The 19,098-nt window shown below is 40.0% G+C and overlaps 1 protein-coding gene across 3 annotated transcripts in view; it reads right to left on the bottom strand.

Moving 5' to 3' along the window:
- Positions 1 to 19,098, bottom strand: part of ELMO1 (engulfment and cell motility 1) — a 311,383-nt gene that overhangs the window by 72,431 nt on the left and 219,854 nt on the right. The window contains exon 1 of one of the 3 annotated variants that reach the window (XM_027891999.1): positions 10,175 to 10,608. The exons of the other annotated variants lie outside the window; for them this stretch is intronic. The gene's annotated coding sequence lies outside the window, so the exon portion shown is untranslated. Of the gene's footprint in view, positions 1 to 10,174; positions 10,609 to 19,098 lie in introns of those variants that run through there. 3 annotated transcript variants of the gene reach the window in all.

Below are 19,098 nucleotides of genomic sequence, written 5' to 3'. Positions count from 1 at the left end.
AAAGTCTATAGCTTAATTCCTAATACTAACACTGCTGAAAACAGGACCGCTGGCTTTATAGCATTATCCTATTACTTTTCCTTCTAAATACTTTTATCTTAGGACTGAATTTCTAAAATAAACCAAAAAGGAATGTAAGGTGCTATGATATAGTATTTCAAAGAGATCCACCTAATTCTGAAGGCTCATTTATAGCTTTTGGAGGAGGAAGGTGTTGCACAGCAATATGCTGAAGAATTGGTTTTCCCTTCTCCTAATAGCAATCTAGAACATGTAGGGTAGGATACCTGCACTGGAGGTGTTGTAGGCAGCTCATGCTGATATTTCAATGAAATCTTTAATAGTTACCATGAGGTATTCTGTCTTATTTACCCTGTGGCAAGGCAAGCCTTACTAAAGCAAAGCACTTGGGGAGACTGAGGACTACCAGATCAGTGAGGAAAAGTGAAAGCCTGTACAGGAAAGCTCTTTTTCACAATGCTAACTTAAGTTTTACTAACTTAAGTTTTGCCAGAGGTGAGATTTCTAAGCAGGGATGATTTTCATCATTACTGAAGTAAGGCTACCATCAAAAGACCCAAATAAAAGAATGACATTTAAGCATTAGACTGAAACCAACTACTAGACAAGCCAAACTCTTTTAAAAGAAAATTCAACAACACCTACCTGCCTGCTAGGTTGAGCCACTTTCTACTGAAAGACCAGTAAGTCCTGCTTAGTTCTTGATGAGATCAACACAACTGACTGCAGGGGGTTGGATTATTGTGTTTAGAAATTGGTGGTTAAGGATCCTGAAATACTACAAGATTAAGAGCAGAGCAGACAGAATCTCAAGTGATCAAATGCTGCTCTCAAACACACACAGTTTAATATTCCTTTCTATCAACCCCCAAAATACACATAAAATAGTAGAAATCAGTTGTTTTTCTTCCTTTTCAAACTCATATTTTTTATAGTAGTTTCAGAGAACTGAACTCCTTCTCAAGATTGATAACAGTAGGAAAATTACTTGATTGGTAGTAATATCTTTATGCTGTTTTACAGCCATGTTTCACTTAAACATTTGTAAGTATGGTATATGTATCAATTTAGCTACTTTGTTTTTGGAAATACCTTTTAAGTATGCCTAAAATCACAGGAAAAAAATTAAAATAATCTGGCAATAGAGAGATCTGCATCTTCTGCAGAAATTTACATTTCCAATGATGATCCTGTGAGTTGTAGTAGTAAGAAGTCTTCTAGGACTACAGGGCAAACCAAAAGATAATGTATTCCTAGACTATTTATAACACCTATACACACAGAGAAGACAATTTCTGTGCTTACTTCAGCAATGGCAAGCATCCTATTTATCTTTCCTATTACGTAAATCTGGATTTTCTGACAATTTCTAATTAGATGCATGCATACTAGTGTCATATTGAAAAAACCCTCCTGTCTGCAAGGCCAAGGGACTCATCTTTCCTAAGAAAGCTGTTACACTTCAAAATACCTCAAATCATGCTTAGATAGCACTTGCATACTTGAGTAACACCAATGAAATCCATACAATCACTTCTGTGACTAGTTCTGCTTAGCACAACAGAGAACTACGAGATTTGTTATTAAGCAACATATTCTTGATATAAATTAAAAGCAGTTTGGTTAATTATCTCCTCCGTTTCTCATATACACAGGGAAAATAGAAGAAACAGAGAACTAAATTGTAAAAATTGTAAATAAGACCTTTTTTAAAAAATACGTACAAGAAGGAAGCATTCTCCTTTCTAGCCATTATATTGAGACTTGTGCCAGTCCACTGTAGAATTAAAATAAATGTAAAATGTTACAGCCAGAATTAAAGAGCTAAGCATTCACAGCAGGGCTTGATTATCAACCTATCATGATCTAAAGCACACACGTTTACTTCTGATGAGTCAATGTAGTTTTAAAAAGAATGGATTCTTTTTTAAAAAAAGATTCCCTACTTCTTCAAGGCTCTTAAGGTTAGCATGGACTATTTATAGGCATCAGTGAATAGAAGGAAATCTTACTTTGCTCTCCTGCTGTTTGCTGCTGGTAAGAGTAGCTTGCAGGTTTTCTGTAAAATCTTTGTCATCTCTTGACAAAACTGGAATTATCAACAGGGGACAATTTCATGGCAGCAAGATAAATCAGTGCTATTACAGAATAACTTGGAAGGATGAAACAATTTGATTGACTGTGCTGCTGGACTGTAGTAGCCAACTTGGCTACAAGTCGTTTCTTTCTCTTCCTTTCTCTCTGCATCCTGAAAGGAAAGCAACTAACAAGCTGTTATCCCTGGTGTAACATTCTTTTTTTATATACCAGGAACCAAAATTGTTACTTGTTTTGTGACTGACTCACATAAGAAGTCTCTGACATCTTTCACTTTCTTTAGGGGATGTCTTTTGACTCACTTCACGGTACAGTTTGACCACTTCACTCCAGGAGGAAGACAGCTCCTTGATTTGGAGGACCAGCCTAAAACTGATGAGAGTTTTGGCACTTGTTTCAACACAGCCAAGGTTTTGCCTTCTGCACCAGTGTTCCTTTGAAGCAGCTTTTGAGTTTGTACCCTAACCACAATGTTCATATAAGCAATGGATACTGCTGAGGTGACTGGAATCACAAAGCAGGACTGCTGTACTCTGCACCAGAAGTGACACACAACCTGCCATGTTCACCTTTCCGTGGGTGCTCTGCGGCACTGGTAACGGATGCTCCAAATTGGCTGTGGCATCAGAGGTGCACAATACCCTAGTTAAGGTAAATGGTTTGCCAGCAGTAATGATGCAGAGGCAATGATGAGGACACCAGATCAAGGGCAAGGTCTGAAAGGATCTGGATTCAGGCCCAAGTGTCTGCCTATGCAGGAGATCATGACAAAATGTGCACATTTCTTTACAATCATAAGAACTACACAGTGTGATTATCCTCTAGCAGCCCACTGCTGCAAAATGCAACAACCTCTGGGATTTTGGTGCAATCAAGCCTTTAAATCATTCCTCGGGAAAACATCCTGGAACAAGCAGCAGAACTGAGCTCTGGTGTTTAAGTTTAAAAGTACATAATTAGCTGTAGGGCTCTTTCCTATACTCTTCACATTACAAATTTGTCAATTATCTCTGACAAAAACCCCCAAACTTCATTCTATTACCAGTACCAGTTAACAAAATTAGAAAGGTGTCTAATTTATTCTTTATTGAAATCTGACAGGAAAGTGTTTTATAAACCAAAGAATCTGACACACATTCAGCAATTGTTTATCTTACCAAGCCAATAATAAATGCTAATGGTCAGAACTGTATGCCTGAAACACTTGATATTCACTCCACTAAAGACATTCTTAGTTGGAAGTTTCTTACTTATAACTTAAATATACAATACGAATTCAAAGCCTTGAAATTCACTGGGCTAGAACCTTTAGCAATGAAAACTGTTACTGGGATTGGTGCAAAGTTCAGTCTGGGGTAGATGCCCATGACTTCTGAATGATGGAAATCCTGCATGCAGAGGTGGATTATACACAATTTCATACATGAAAAAGCATAACTTAAACGTTAAGTTTCACTTGTACCTTTTGAGTATCATTAGAAATGAGCATAATTCCACTTGCCATTGAAAATGGGACTTACAACATTCTGAGCATAACCCTAAACATTGTGTTGCTGTTTGAGATAGGGTGATAATTTGAACAGGGTATTTTGAAAGGTAAGTTGGGAAGTGAGAACGAAGGAATTTATTTGTGAAACAACTGTGAATAGACTTTCCACTCTTCTATTAAATATTTAACTGCGTTACAATAACATTTAAAGGCAGAAAAAGTCAAGACTGACTATTAACACATAAATACAAACCAACTCCTCATTGTCGTTTCAAAGCACCAGAGGTGTTCCTAACTAAAGCCTTTGCCTTTTTACTTGATGCACCAAAGCAACCATGGGTGTAGAAGTGAGAGATTTCATGGACATTCTATATGCCCTTGCAGCTGAGAGCTTGAACTGATAGTAAAGAGCCTCACATAAGGGGTGCTCCCCTTTCTAAAAGCTGAGAGGAGCTTCTGCTGGCCAAATGGCTTAATTCCACCCAACAGAGGGTGAGTATGGGGGAAGGGGAGAGGAGAAAGTCCCTTGTGAGGACACAGAGAGAATCAAGAGAGAAGCCTGGTTGATCTACAGTCCTGACATATGATCCCGTGCCACAGGTACATTTTAACCCCTTGTGTTGAATATAGAGACTGTAAATTAGTTTTCTTGCAGAGCAAGGATCTTCCAGCCACAGGGCTCCTCAGCATCATGCTGATTTATCTGATGCAGAGGTGACAACCTTGTGGCACTGTCAAAACCTGGGACGCTCTTCCCTTGTAGAGCATTCAAGGCTTTAGCTGAAAGCCAAGGGCTCTGCTGTGGCTAGTTGTGCTGAGGCAAGGGCACAACACAGCAAAATTCACACCTTGACTCCGCTACACCTTATGCTAATAATCTGTCCACACCAAGGAAAGACAGGCTCTGCAAAGCCATTCTGGTGCTTTCTCACAGGACAGCAGCAAACACGAGCAGGTGAACAGAGATGCATTTCTCAATCTGAAGATATTTACTCTGCAGTCCTTCAGTAAGTATCTACTGCAGCTGGGATAAATCTATGACAACTTCCATCTTTGCTAGAAAAGGGTGGAAACTGGGAAAAAGACCACAGCTTGATGAGAGGCTACAAAGGTAGCACAAAATAACACCATTCTTCGCAGCAGCTTCTGTTAGGCACCAGGTAGAAAACCCAGTCTAAAATTAGAACCTTATTAACCTTCATGGTAAAGTGCTAGCAGAGATATATTTGTAGGGATCTAGAAAATCTATTTTTGTTTATGTTTTTAAGTCTGTTTAATTACCTTGGTAAGGCTTACAAATACAGAAACGTTCTGCAGCTATCCTTAAAGCATTCCCTTTGCTTCCAAGATCCGTGGGTGCATGTCTTTTATAAATGGGAACTCATCCAAATCTTTTCACCATTTCTCCCACTTTTTTTTTTTATATCCATTTCTTTCTCACAGGTGTCAGAATACAATGACACCTTTGATCTTACTGGAGATAACCATATGTGGGTAGACTCTTTTTCTTGAAATGTAGACTGGGAGTGGATCCAGAGGTCAAGCCAGAAGGTTACATACATTTGAAAACCTCTCTTAAAGAAAATCCCTTTGTGTAGTTTCTAATATGCCTCTGGATGTAAGTCTTGAAATACCTAGCTGTGAATGCTGCTCTCTGTATCACAGTGTTCCAAGTCTTAAGAAAATTGAAGTTCAAAGAGAAGGGAAGACTAGAAGAGTTGGGTTTGTAGCTATGGAACAAGCACTTTCTTTGCCACATCAAAAGCTCCGATAAAAGCAGTCCCCCGATTCAGGATAAGAGTATATTATTTGATGTATTAATTTGACAGTGGACTAGCATTAATATGAAGATCTCCTTTGTCACCCCATTACAAGATTGCTTCTGTTCATTGCAGAGGAGTTTTAAACACCCATACTCCAACTACTCAAAGTTGTAGTTTATATGAAGGTCATGCGTATCCTCTGAGGTGTGATTTTCACATGCGTCTTTGAAACCACTGAAATCTTAAGTAGCAAAACCTGCCAGAATTTTGTGAAGTCCCCCAAAAAGGGATCTATGCTCTACAGACTTCTGAAAATGCTGGAGGCTTATTGCAACATGTATGGATTCTGCAAGTTACCAAGGATGCAAAACTGAATGAATTTTTCCATACTGAGGGAATGCTATGACCCTTACTTCACTGAAGCTTTATTTAATTTGGGTGAGGCACGTATGCATACGCTCTACACTCCATATATGCTACAATGGGAAGTGTAAGTATGGAAGACAAAACACTATAAAGTTACAAGGCTTCTGATTCTGAAAAAAGAACTTAAAATCGAATATCTCTGATACAAAGTCAACGTTTCTTCCTGGTCATTATGTTTCTCCTCATATGGGCGTTTCTCTAAGAGGAGTTGTAGTTCCTAATGATGGGGACTGTAGGGTGTGAGAGCTTCTTTTTCTTTACAGATGCTCCAAGAGAAGGAAGTACCAGCTATACAATTTCAAGACAAAGGGAGTTAATAAAAACTTCTGCTTCTGGCCATCGCTTCTGCTATCCCCACCTTTTTAAAGGAGCAGCAGGTGGGGTGGGATACGATTTTATTAAAGCATTCTAGTTTTCTGGAAGTCATCAAGTCAAAATGTAGAAAAAATTTCTTGCCTTTACATTTTTGCAACTAAGAGCAGTAAAAAGCAGTGGTTCGTAGATGCTGGGTTTTTTTTTAAGAGGCAAAATAAATGAGGTCCCTAAAAGCAGCACACTTGGATGGGGGAAGACGTGCTTCCAGGAGCCTGTGCTGGGCTGAACTCTAACTGCAAATGATAACATATGTGAGGCAGTGACAAACGATTCCTCTTTACAAGACCACTCCTGAACTCCTGCCAAAAATCCCTCTCTATGCCACTTAGTGCTTCAAGACAAGAAGAATAATGACAGGTCTGTAAATTCTGCTGGAATTGACAGTCCTTATTGTTCTGAAAAGTTTTCGTGACGCAGAGGAATTTTAAGATTAGCACTGCACAATGCTGAACAAAATGGGTGTCAGGCAAATCAATGGGCTTTTCACGATTCACTCGTCTTTGCTTCACTGCCGTTCCATTTTTATTCTGTGCGTTATTGGTGTTGCTTTGTTGTGTGTGCTTGCCATTTGAGATGTGAGTGTGCACGTACTGAACAGGGAGCAAGAGCTTTCCGTGATCCAGCATGATGTTCCATGTAAGCTAAGTCCTAGCATGGAGAAACTTTTCCTAAAAATTGTTTGTTGGTTTCTGGGTTTCTTTTGCATACACAAAAATAAGGAACTGCTTTTAAGTGGTTAGACTCATTTGGAGTTATGACCGTCTGCAATTCATCTGGATGTAAACATTGAGCCACCTTTTTACATCTGTGTGTGAAAGTTTGTACCTACTCACTTGAGTAATGTGGTGAAAACAGAATACAACTGAGGGGAACCTGAAGGCTGGTGGGTCTAGCATCCCTTACCTAGAACATGAATGGCCACAAGGTTTTTTGAAATTAAAGGACGGTTGAGATCCAGGAAAATAACAAAAGATTCAAATTTAGTATCTCTTGACACATATAAAGCTCAGATGAGAATTTCTGCTCTGTGCTTCCATTATAGACTAACACATGGGAATGAGGCTCTGCAAGCAGACAGAAGATAACCCATTAAGCTTAAAGCCCATAGAAACAAACCAAAACATGTGGAATGCCTATTCCACTTAGGTTTTCAACATTACTGTCACAGAGGCAAATAGAGAGAAAAAATAACCTACTGCCTTTGTGAAAATCTTACTCTTCTGAGAAAAACGTAAGCATAAGACTGAAGATCAAATCAATGCCTGGTGGCATCTCGTGTAAGTCAGTGGAGGTATGCCAATTTGGTCTGGCACCAAGCATTTTAGAAGACATATGAGCCCACCAAACCAAGTGTTTTCCAATGCAACCAATTAAGCTACCCCAAGATAGCATTTTTCAGCTTCTGCATCCTCCCAACTGCTGCCAGCATGCCACAGCTCTCACTGAAGCCTACTCACTCCTCTGTTGCTGGAACTCTCAGAGCCTGGAAATCTGAAATGCCTCTTCCACATAGATCATCCCCAAGCACTAATGACAAGCAACTGTTCTCTGCACCATCAGGTCAAAAATCTAATGCAAGCATGGCTTCGACTGCAACATGAGTTTTTCTACCTCAGGCACTACTGTGGTTTGAAGCCCTCAGACAGACTGATCCAATGCTTAGCAGTTATAGGCGGTCTCTCTCCCTCCTCGGCCCCCTCCCTTTATCTGCTAATGCACAGGGATAGACGAGCAAAAAAATCCCTTCAAACATGGCTATGGGAGATAGAGGAACTCTACCACATACAGTATTTGCCTAACATTAACAACTAAACTTGAGAGGTTTATGTTATCGGAACTATATCCCTGGAGTGCTACCAAGAACTAAAATATCATCTTAAGAGTTGCATGACCTTAAAAGACAATGTTCTCCTAGGCTTTCCCATTAGCAATCAGAAAATAAAGCAGAAGGCAGTAGGTATGGAATTAAAAACCCTCAAAGGTGCAATGGAGTTTCATTTTGATGCATCCCAAAGGTGTTAAAAATGACCAGCCTGTAGCCAGGAACAAATCATGCTCAGGTGTGCAAAAGTCTAAGCTTTCTCAGTCTTTTTTATGGAAGAAATCAGCCTAGATCAAAGCATCTGCCTTCCAAGATGTGGAGTGGGCACATCACTTTGCCTTGACTGCCGTACGCTATGGGATTTTCAGCTACACCAGTGCTAAGCAAATACAAATGAATGATACAAGACCCTGGGGAAGGCAACATAGCAGCTACATACCTGTTTCATTAAGAAAAAAAAAAAAGTAATTCTTGGCACTTTCATACTGCTAAACAAAAACCAGCATTTCAATAAGAGCTAATGGTTATTTCTTTTTTGCATATCAGAGAAATTATGTTATTTTTAACTCCAGTGCCATAGGATGCCTGGGGCCATCATTTCAATAAAGGGAAACACAAACACCTCTGGGAAATACAGGCAAGAGTGACTTATGTCTTCAGAAAAAGCAATAATTCAAGCTTAATAAGGGTTCCTCCTGCATCTGTGATACATCACACTCAAAACTACACAGATTTCACCAACAGACACTCTCACTGTATCCATGCACTGAATTCTATATGTTCCTTTTTTTTTTTTTTTAATTTATATTAATCCAACAGTTCTTGAAAACACTGACAATTCCTTTTTGGCATCAACTCCGAAGCAACAGTGATTCCTTTAACCGAAGGAATAAGCTCCACGTACACACGTTCCTGCCACAACTTGCAAGGCAGTATCTTAAAAGCAAAGCTGACCAGTTAAACCATATCTAAAAAAATTCACACCCTCAGCCTGAGATTCTGAGGCAGCAATGTGACTTCTCAGCAGCTCCTAATGCTGGGAAATGAAACTGTGTGTTAAGTTCTAAAATGAACACAAGACACCAAAATTGGATCCCTAAAAAGCATCCAGCTTTGTATGGTGTTTGCACCTAGTTTGATTACTATAAAATTCCTGATACACACCAAGCTCAGGCACAGAGAGAAAATATACAAAGTTCTTTCTAAATCTTTTTGTTCTTCTTTCTGTCCTTTTCCCTATGTATTTTCACAAACCAGATAAGATGACTACAGTCTTTGAGAGGGTTAAGCAGAGTCATCTACAAGCTCCAAGCAGCAAAGCTCAGTGTCTAACAACAAATACCTGATAAAACATGAACAATGCTGAACCGAATTCACGGCCAGTGTAACTGAAGTAACCCCAGAGGGTTACAGAGGGACAGATTTGCACACACACACCCTCCCCCTTCTAAATATACCATTTCTGCTTTACAGAATCAAAAGCAGAGTCCCAAAAGGCAAAGGAATCAACTTCTAACACATGCCCCTCAATGGTGAAAAAGGAAACTCTCCACACTTCTCATGTACTCACAGGCTTCATAAACAAATAGGAAAGGTTTTGAACTAAATGTGTTTATAAAAGCCCCCTCGAAAGAAGAAATTAATTTGGAAAAAAAAAATAAAGAACACGAAGGGTAGGAAAAGCAATGATTTTTTTTTTTTTTTTGCTGAATGCAGTGATGAATTATGAGCAACTCGTGCTTTCTTGGCTCAGGGTCTGAACTAGCATTTGACCACTGTAATATCATACCTATTATTAGTATACTGACACCACAAATACTAGTGACTACATGTGGGCACCTCAGACTTTTTTGCCTGTGATATTCTGATCCACGTAGTTTGTTTTCCTTTACAAACACAGAGGGGATCTGAAATGCCCCGGAGAACACAGCATCCTTCCAAGGACTAATCTTAATTAGGCTAAAAAACCACCCGAGGCAATGCAAACAGCTAACTAGTTTGTCTGGTGCCTGAAACCATTAGGAAGAACACATCTCGCTATATGGGAAAAAAAACCAAAAAACTGAGGAATCCTTCACGCTATTTACAGTTGTTATCAATTCGCTTTTGCCATTCCTCGACACCATTTATTGATCTATGCCCAGGCTAAAACAGCAGGATAAAGTACACAGGTTTACTTACAGAGATCTCGTAGCTCCATCGTTCCCGGTGACAAATTCAACTCCCACACGACAGCGAGCGGAATGACTTAATGCTGCTTTTTGCGGAAGGCACAGTGCGCACGGGCAGCAGATGGTCTCCGGCGAAGCTCTCCAAGGAGACCCGTCCTCGCTGTAGCCATGTGAGAGGAGCAGCCCCCTCCTTCGCACACCTTTGCCCGCTCCCCGTCCCCGCGCCGCTGGGCTGAGCGTGTAGCTTTGCTTATGTGGCGGGTGCCCGTCGGGCTCCCATTGGCACAAGCAGGCGGCACCAGCCAATGGCAGCCCAATCCCGTGGCAGGGAAACTCCTGCCCGTATATTTAGCATCTTAGGAGACCATATTTCCGAGGAAGAGCGCCGCTTCCCTCGCATCCCACCATCAGACGCGGGGAATAAATAAATCAGAGCTCCCCCATCTCTGGGGCTTCCCCTCTCCGCCTGCTCGCTTTGTCCCGGAGCCCGGCGCTCACCCAGAGGAAGCGCTGGTGGGGACCCGGCACCCGGGTCCACCTTGGCGGGGGCCGCGGGGGAGTGCGCCGGAGCTCCACAATTACTCGCTCCATCGCCATGGAAACAGCCTGGATGCAGCGGGCTGGATTTGTGTAGCACATCTGCTGCCAGGCTCATAATCAACTGCAGTCTCATCTTTTTTCCCCTCTGCTCTCACTGCTTATTTGATTGTGAGTTTGCTTTCTCTTCTCATACATGCTGGGAATGTACACACAGACAGAGCTGTGTACATGTTGACTTTCTCCCTGTGCAAACACACCACAACACACGTATATGTATGTACCCCAGGAGTATTCACTTGCATGAATCCATATGCTAAAGCGGTACACTCTCTGTGTAACCAAATCATATAGAGTGGTTTGGGTTGGAAGGGGCCTTAAAGATCATCTAGTTACAACCCCTCTGTCATGGGCAGGGACACCTTCTACTAGACCAGGTTGCTCAAAGCCAGGTCCAACCTGGAATTGAATACTGCCAGGGATGGGGCATCCACAGCTCTGGGCAACCTGTTCCAGTGCTTCATCACCCTGACAGTAAAGAATTTCTTTCTAATATAAATCTAAACCAACCCTCTTTCACTTTAAGGCCATTACTCCCTGTCCTGTTTACATGCCCTTGTAAAAAGTCCCTCTCTACCTCTCTTGTTGCCCCCCTTTAGGTACTGGAAAGTGCTCTAACCTCTCCCTGGAGCCTTCCTTTCTCCAGGCTGAACAACCACAACTCTCTCAAACCTGTTTACATAGGAGAGGTGCTCCAGCCCTCTGATGATCTTTTTAGTCCTCCTCTGGACTTGCTCCAACAAATACTACATCTTATTCATATTTCAAGTTTGAGTACCGGACCAGCAAAAGACAAGACTACTGTCAAAATACTGTATTTTCTTCTCCAATTCCATGAATTGTATCTCTCCAAAACATGGTGAAAATCTGACACAGCTATTATGAAACTTCCAAAACTGCATCTGGCACCCACAGGCAATGACCGGAATCTTCATGCAACCAACGCTACACTAGATGTTCCCTGTTCTGTCCAAGGTCCGATGAAACACCAGGAAAACTTCATGCACAAAAGGGTTGTTAGACATTGACAAAAACTCTGTCCTACCCTCTGACAATACAAAGAGGGAAAGATGATTAGAATAAAGGAAGCAACATTGGAGAGAGAGAAAAGATTCCTAAGCCAATAGTGCAGTCAGCAAAGGGACTTGGGAGCTGGGGGCAATTTCTGGCTGCTCCTCAGACTTCTCTGGGACCATTGAAAAAGTCTTTCGTGTTCTGTTATCAGTCTTTCTATGTTTCTGTTATCAAAACTGCAAAATTAGGAGAAAAGTCAAATGCATGCATTTCTATTAAAAAGATAAGCTTGGACAGACCGTGAGACACTGACATACTATTATTATGATGTTAAGAAAGAATTTCAGATGGAAAAAATGAGGATACATTCCTTATTCATGAACCTTACTTTCATTTATTTAATTAAAAGAAGAATAAAAAATTGAAGCCCTTCTGAAAAACCCCAACATTTCTATATTACACTAATAACAGAAATTCACTTCATTTGCCGTGGTAAATAGCAGCATTTTAAAATGCACTGTGACAGAGCCTTGCAGGTAGTTACATTGATCTCCTTGAACAATAAAGGCCACTCATTGTTAACTGTCTTCTACCTGAAACTAATTTGGAGTGTAGGAAGGTCTTTGAAGCCTGTTGGTCTAGTGCTCAGGAGCAAGGCCAAGAACAGGGATACCAGAGATTTGGTTTTTCAGGGCATCAGTTACTAAATTATAATTATTGACAGAGAAATGAGCTTCTGAGAGAACTGTATTTTAATGGCTCAGAATGCCATCAGGGTTCACTTCTTACAATGCTGGACTTCTTAGGGCTTTTCATTTGCCTTTAGAGCAGCACCATCGCTGTAATGATTACCCTGAGCTTGCCAACTTTTGCAGTCATTCTTTCGGTTCTGAAATATGAAACTGTGGAAAGATATTCAATGTGCATTTTAAGGGAAGGGGGGCTAATTAAAAGCCTAGATTTGCTGACAGAACTTGCTGGGAAAAAAGCAATCTATCTAGTTCCTTCCATTTCCCACCTGCTTCCACCTAAATCACTCAGGAGAGAGAGTGGTCTAAGAGTATGGAGCATACTCTGTAATTTGTGTGTGAATGTTCCAATATTATATTTTCCAGCTGCTATTGTCATGCCTTATGGACTGGAAGAGCTTCAATATGTAGAGATTAAAACAGTCATCAAGCCATAAATAAATATTTAAATGGTACGAGACAACGAAAATGAAATGTCACATTCCTAATGTGTCTCTACATGGAATTTTTTTTAAAAGCCAATATTAAATTGAAGAGGTACCTAATTAAATAAATTCTTCCTTTCTGTTGTGTGATACACAGAGTACAAAACACTCCACGAGGCTGTGCTTTGTTAAAAAAAGCCCCACTGCAACCAAACATAATGATTATCAGTGCAACTTTGACATATCTGGAGAAACCTTCTCTTGTCCCAGTTTCCAAATCTCCCCATCTGCATTTCACAAGCTGACAGGAAGAAGACTGTGTCCCAGATTAGGGCAACCAGTCAAGAACTCGGAAGACCATTTTTAAGGTCTTTTTCTGTCATAGGTAAGAAGCAGAAGTGACAGAGATCTCTGCTTCTGATGGCAGCAAGCTGTTAGATTTAACGTTAAGAAATCTCACCTTTGTCACTTTTTTTTCTTAGTAGTCCCCCCTGCAAATTGCATTTCTTACAAGGTTATGTTGTGAGAATAAATACACTAGGAATTTTGTTGCACTCTAAAGCAGGACAGGCCACAGATACCTAAGAAAGCTTTTAAGGGAGATCAAAAATTCAAGGCTAGAAAAATCCAGGCAATTTCAAAGCAACACAATAAGCAAGATTTGTGTGGAAAAAAAAATCTTCTAAGATAGCAGGATAAAATGATGCTGTTCAACCAAAAGGATAAAAGATTTCTAGGAAGGCTTCACACCAAAGCTGCTACTTGTCAATCCGACAGCAGCTCTCAGCAGCATGCTGTCATGGGCTAAGACCTTTTCGTGTGTGGGAGCTGAGGAACAATCAGCAGTGATAGAATACTTACTCATCCTTCTGGATCGTGGTGTTTTCTTTTTTTAGCCCACATACCTAAAGAGGAAGATGGTTAACCTACTAACAATTCCCAAGTCACGGACTTGCTGGTTGGCTCCCAGTGGCTCCTCTTCCAGTGCCATAAATTACCTACCAATTCTCAGTAAGATTTCCAGCCCTTTCAAAAGTCCATTTGTAGAAGCAGCTGATTTGCACCAGGAACAGCTAGTCCTATTCATTTATTCCAGGAATACCTACAGATTTGCCTTTTACATCTGTATTCTTGAAGTGTCACTTAGGACCTAGTCTTCAGATAATAAAAACAGGTATTTCAGAGGTTTCAAGGCCACATTTAGTTTGGTGTGTTTTTTTTTTTACAAATCCTAATATGAGAAAAGCTTATGTCTCTTTATCAGGAGGCCCCTACACTTCATTTCAAATGAGAAACTCTGACAGATTTTTTTTTCCCTAATATTACTGTATCTGAAATAATTTTTTGGATAGCAACATATAAACATAAATTAAAATGAAAACGCTGGGACACAGAATAAACAGAAACCTATCCTTTCTGCCATTTAAGACAGCCTTACTACAAAGCACAAAGATTATCTGAATAGGAACACCCGAGTGATACATAAGCTGCTGAAAACAGTCAGGAACACAGCTTTGCAAATCAGATTAGACATGACCTTCAGAGGTGATCTGCCACCACAGCACCCAGAAAGTCTACATGAATTACAAACCCACAGAATCTTTCCTTATGCAAAGCATGGACAGATTTAATTTCCACCATCCAAGCACCAGTGCGCACATTTAATGTTCACTACTTTACCCTGTACTTTGAGCACCAGGAGCATCCAAGTATCTTCCTGCACCACTGGGCAATTTTCCTCCCTTCTGAGGATGCATACATAGGTTAAAAGCCTTCAAGATGCAATGATATGCATGAAAGAAAATCTCCACTTTTCTTATACAAATAAAATCAGAGCTCTATAGAATTTCATGCAACAGTCCTGGACATACACAAGAGCAGTCTGGATGATGACTGTCTAGGGGTGTTGAATCTGCAGTTCTTCTTCATCTTCTCTGAAGCACTTCAGCTAAGCCAAAGGCAGCCTAAAAACAATCCTGAAACTGTTTACAGGAACTGACATGAATATTTCTCAGTTTTCCTATTGCTAAATGATTACACGCAGTCCAGGTAGCAAAAGGAGACTTCCTAGTCTAGACAAAATAACAGAGGGTTCTTTTTCGGCCCCCAATATTAACTCCAAGAAAATCTAAAATGTTTGATATAGAACAAAAATACCCCTATATTAAAAAAACAAACAAAGGGGAAAAAAACAAACAAAAGAAGAAAGCCACCACAACCAGACATAAGAAACCTAGTATAAAAAAAGGAAGAAGAGAAACTGAGTTGCTTAGAGGGAGACTATTTCATCACAGTGAGCAAATTTGGAGTTGGATAGATTTTGATACATCCACAAACAACAAAAAAAGTATTTCTAACCTTGATACTGGGTACAGCAGAGCCCTATCTGACAAACAACCTCAAGTGATGTTTAGGTTTGGCAGTAGTGTCATATACAATCAAAGTTAGTTTGTCTTTGGATAGCTATCATATTAAAAAAAGCTCTTAAAATACACAAGCCCCCGCAGCTGTCTGCAACCTTTAAGTCTTGCCATTTTAAACATACACTGCATTCATATAGCATGAAAGGACACTGAAGAATTTCAAATCAGTTATAATAAATCCAGACGGTAGGCAGTAAAAGGTTTCACAGTATACATCATCAGCTTCAAGATTCCTTACACGGCACTCTTAAATACACAACTGCAAGAGGCTCAGAAATCATCATATGAGTTTTACAAATTTTAGTACACTCAGTCTATATGAGCACTATCTGTCAAATCTATCCCATACTCTTCATCCACAGTTGCAGCTCAGATGTTCCCTGCTGCCTCCTTTGTTGTTCAAATGCATATAATAATTTTGTACCAGAACCCTTTGCGAAATAAAAAAGTTTCAGTCATGTCACTGTAATCTCAATTCTCTCATTCAGTCACTTGGTCTGGAGTACGCATGCCTGGGAAAGAACGATTTCACATCACTGCAGCAATTTACCTTCAATATTCTTCCATCTTTAGCTACTTCTCCAGCTCAGGTTTTGCACGCACTGCCAAACAAGCAACAGAAGCTGGATTTATCTGCAATCCAGTCTAAGACTTCCATTTAATGCTTGGGTCTCTGTAGGACAGGCACTAAGGAACATTCATTGTACTAACACTGTTGAAACAAATTACACCCTGTATATGCTTGGTCTTGCCTCTCTTACACGCGTGCTTGCTCCAGTCCATCTTATTCATTACTGCATTGTGGTTTTCCTCATCTGGAATATGCAGATTAAATCTCTGCTTGGTCATATGAAATGGCAACAGAATGATTTCTTTAACTTTTCTGCTTTTAACAAAATCAAAGAACTTAAATACTTATTTAAGGGACAAAATAAAGGAAAATTTCTTCTGTCTCAGTTATCTGAACTTATTTTGATGCTGTCATGGTTCACCATTTAAATAATGATGTATGATTTTTTAATGTGTTAATTATATAAATAGGTACTTAGAAATTACTTAAACAGGAGATTATTTACCCCACTGACTGCAGAAACCCACATGTCAGCACATCTGCTGCACAGGAAGATTAAATCTGTTCACACAAAACTCCTGCTCTCTCTTGCTAATGGGGAAGAGATTAGTAGTGTGAGACCTGAAGCAGGGGCTTTGGGTTTTATCCAACAGACCCTTAAGACTCACACAATGAATGACGCTAGCAAACATCTTCAAATTTCTAAAAACCCAGTATATACTTGCCTAGGCATTCTGGAAAAAGAAATGGAATTTTTACTGAGCAGACTTTTCTATATTTGTTTTAATTTCAAAAGCTTCTGCTGAGTGTTACTTAGGAGTAACAATCAGACACCGAGCAGCTTGGAGAGGAAGTGTATTGGTGTGACTATGCACCTTTAAGACCAGAATGACAATGCTAGTTGATGATGTTTAGAATGAGACTACTGAAAAAGACTCAATTACAGGGTTATCTTTGCCTTGGTTCACCTTCCCAGCTACTGTGAAGAACCTGCAGACTATTAGTTTAATAGCTGTTGATGAGGGCCTATCCACCATTTATCACATCCTCTTCACACTATTTTTACATCACAGGCTTGCAGGGAAAGCTAAGTGTCAGAAGGCTCTGGTGGGAGAAGGGGTTTGCCAAGAGTACAGTGAATGAGAAGAATGGAAAACATGAGTCTAGTTTCCAGATCAAGCGTGTGCACAACTTCTCTTTCTTGAGAAAAACGTGCTCTGTCTGCTTCCAGCTCATGCAGGAATGAAAATCAAATCAATGCTCACAAAAGCTGAATGAACAGTTAGGGCTGTTTTCCACATAGTTATTGCAAGTATACTCTAATAGGAGCAATCTATCGAGTGAACAGAGCTTTAGCTAGAAAGGACAATATCCTCCATACCCTCATAAGGTAATTCGGAGCACACAAAATGAGCTACTGACATCCCTATTCTGTGTCAGCCTCTGGCAGCATGCATCTGTTCCCATGGACTTCAAAGCCTCCCTGAGCTGGGCTTTGCCAACACCCCCTGCTCAAAGACATTAACAGCCACTTTTTCAATCCATGTGTATGGAAATGTGCAGCCAAATATACATACCCCAAACACGTGTCTCATGCACAACAGAAGCATGCCCACACACGCCCATTCACAGCCAAATGTAATATAAATAACCTCACTGTATAAATAGGCTTGCTTAAATGAAGTGTCTTACTTAAATAAGGCTGACTTAAATACTCTTTCTTTTATGCTGTCTGTTGCATCTCATGTTTAAGTCTGGGAAGTAAAAACTATGTTGGATTGACCGGAGGAACCCCACTCAAAGTCAAGAGATATAAAGGACAGGAGAGCTCAGCATCATGGTGTAACATATCAGTAGTGAAGATCTCGTGAAAAGGATAAAAGACAGGCAATTTTTTTTTTTTTTGCATATGGATCTCTGATGTCAAGATAGCTAAATATTAGTAAGACAGGCAATAAGAAACTGCAAAACAGCAGAGGTGATCCTCAAGCACTAAAGCAGCAGCCCACACAAAACTAAAGTTATAAAAAGAAAAAAAGAAAAAAAGTATTGGAAAAGGAAAAGTAACTTTTCCCTCTTTCTCTTAATTTTTGGAAGGACACCAGATGACTGTCCATACTCCTCACTATGTTCATGTCTGTATTCATCAATATGGTTTTATGGACATTTTCTGTCTTATCCTTTTCAAAACATTTCAAGAAACTGTTAAGACTGTTTTCTCTGAAGATGGGTAGGAAGGACCAGCTGTCAGAACGGACTCTCTGAACTTCCCACTGGCAACCCTACTTCACATTCAGCCCACACACCAGGCCCAGCTCTATCAGTGTTCTGGCTCACTTTGTCAGAGCTGTTGAATCTGCTCAGAACTTCCTTCCTGCTAATGAATGCCTCCCTAATCGATCTTCAGAGTACATATTTCTGCTGTCTCAATCACCCATGAGCTAAAGATGCTGTCAATGCTGCAGTGTGGCAATGCTTGCCATTGCGCAGAGACAAATCCTGCCATGTACTCTCAGTGTGGAACCCTCTGCTCTCTGCATATGGTAGGTGGAGCGATTACTTTGTCTTCCAAGTGAAGAAGCAAATTTATAAAGGTCAAGCAATGCAGAGGTAGTTGCAACAGTGGATACAAACTCCAAGTCTTCATTTCTCAGCCTCTGAAGCACAAACATATGTATATTGCTAAGCCAGTAGTATTTCTACCTGTTATATTACTGCTTTATTCATGGTTGGACTGTTTTCATTCCATTAATTCTTTCCTTTAAAAACATTTCAGAACTGGGTTTTAAAAAGAAAATAAAAATAGATGTTTAAAAAGATTTCAGTCTTCCTTAATCATGCAGGGATAAATTTTCAAAGCAGTATGCCAGGAGTATTCCACGTGACTCCCATTCATGTTAAAATTAGAGTCACCAGAATAAACCCCATATGCTGCTTTGAAAAGGTACTGTAGTGTGTCCAAGGGAAATTTCTGCAGCTTAATGGTGCTTGCACAATTTTTCTGCCTGTTTTTCTTCTTTTCATTTCTGAATATAATTTTTTTTTAAAGTTTTAAAATAACTTAAATAACACTATGAGCTATCTGGGAAAATAGAAAGAAGGGATTTGCTGGTTTTCTTGGTTTCTCTGCAGCCCTTTCATTTTAATCTGAATAG

Source organism: Empidonax traillii, unplaced genomic scaffold (assembly GCF_003031625.1).
Source record: "Empidonax traillii isolate 1590-97213 ecotype Southwest subspecies unplaced genomic scaffold, ASM303162v1 scaffold14:size4059594, whole genome shotgun sequence".
Taxonomy (NCBI): Eukaryota; Metazoa; Chordata; class Aves; order Passeriformes; family Tyrannidae; genus Empidonax; species Empidonax traillii.
Note: the sequence above shows the minus strand (reverse complement) of the source record. Positions and strands in the feature narration are given on the sequence as shown.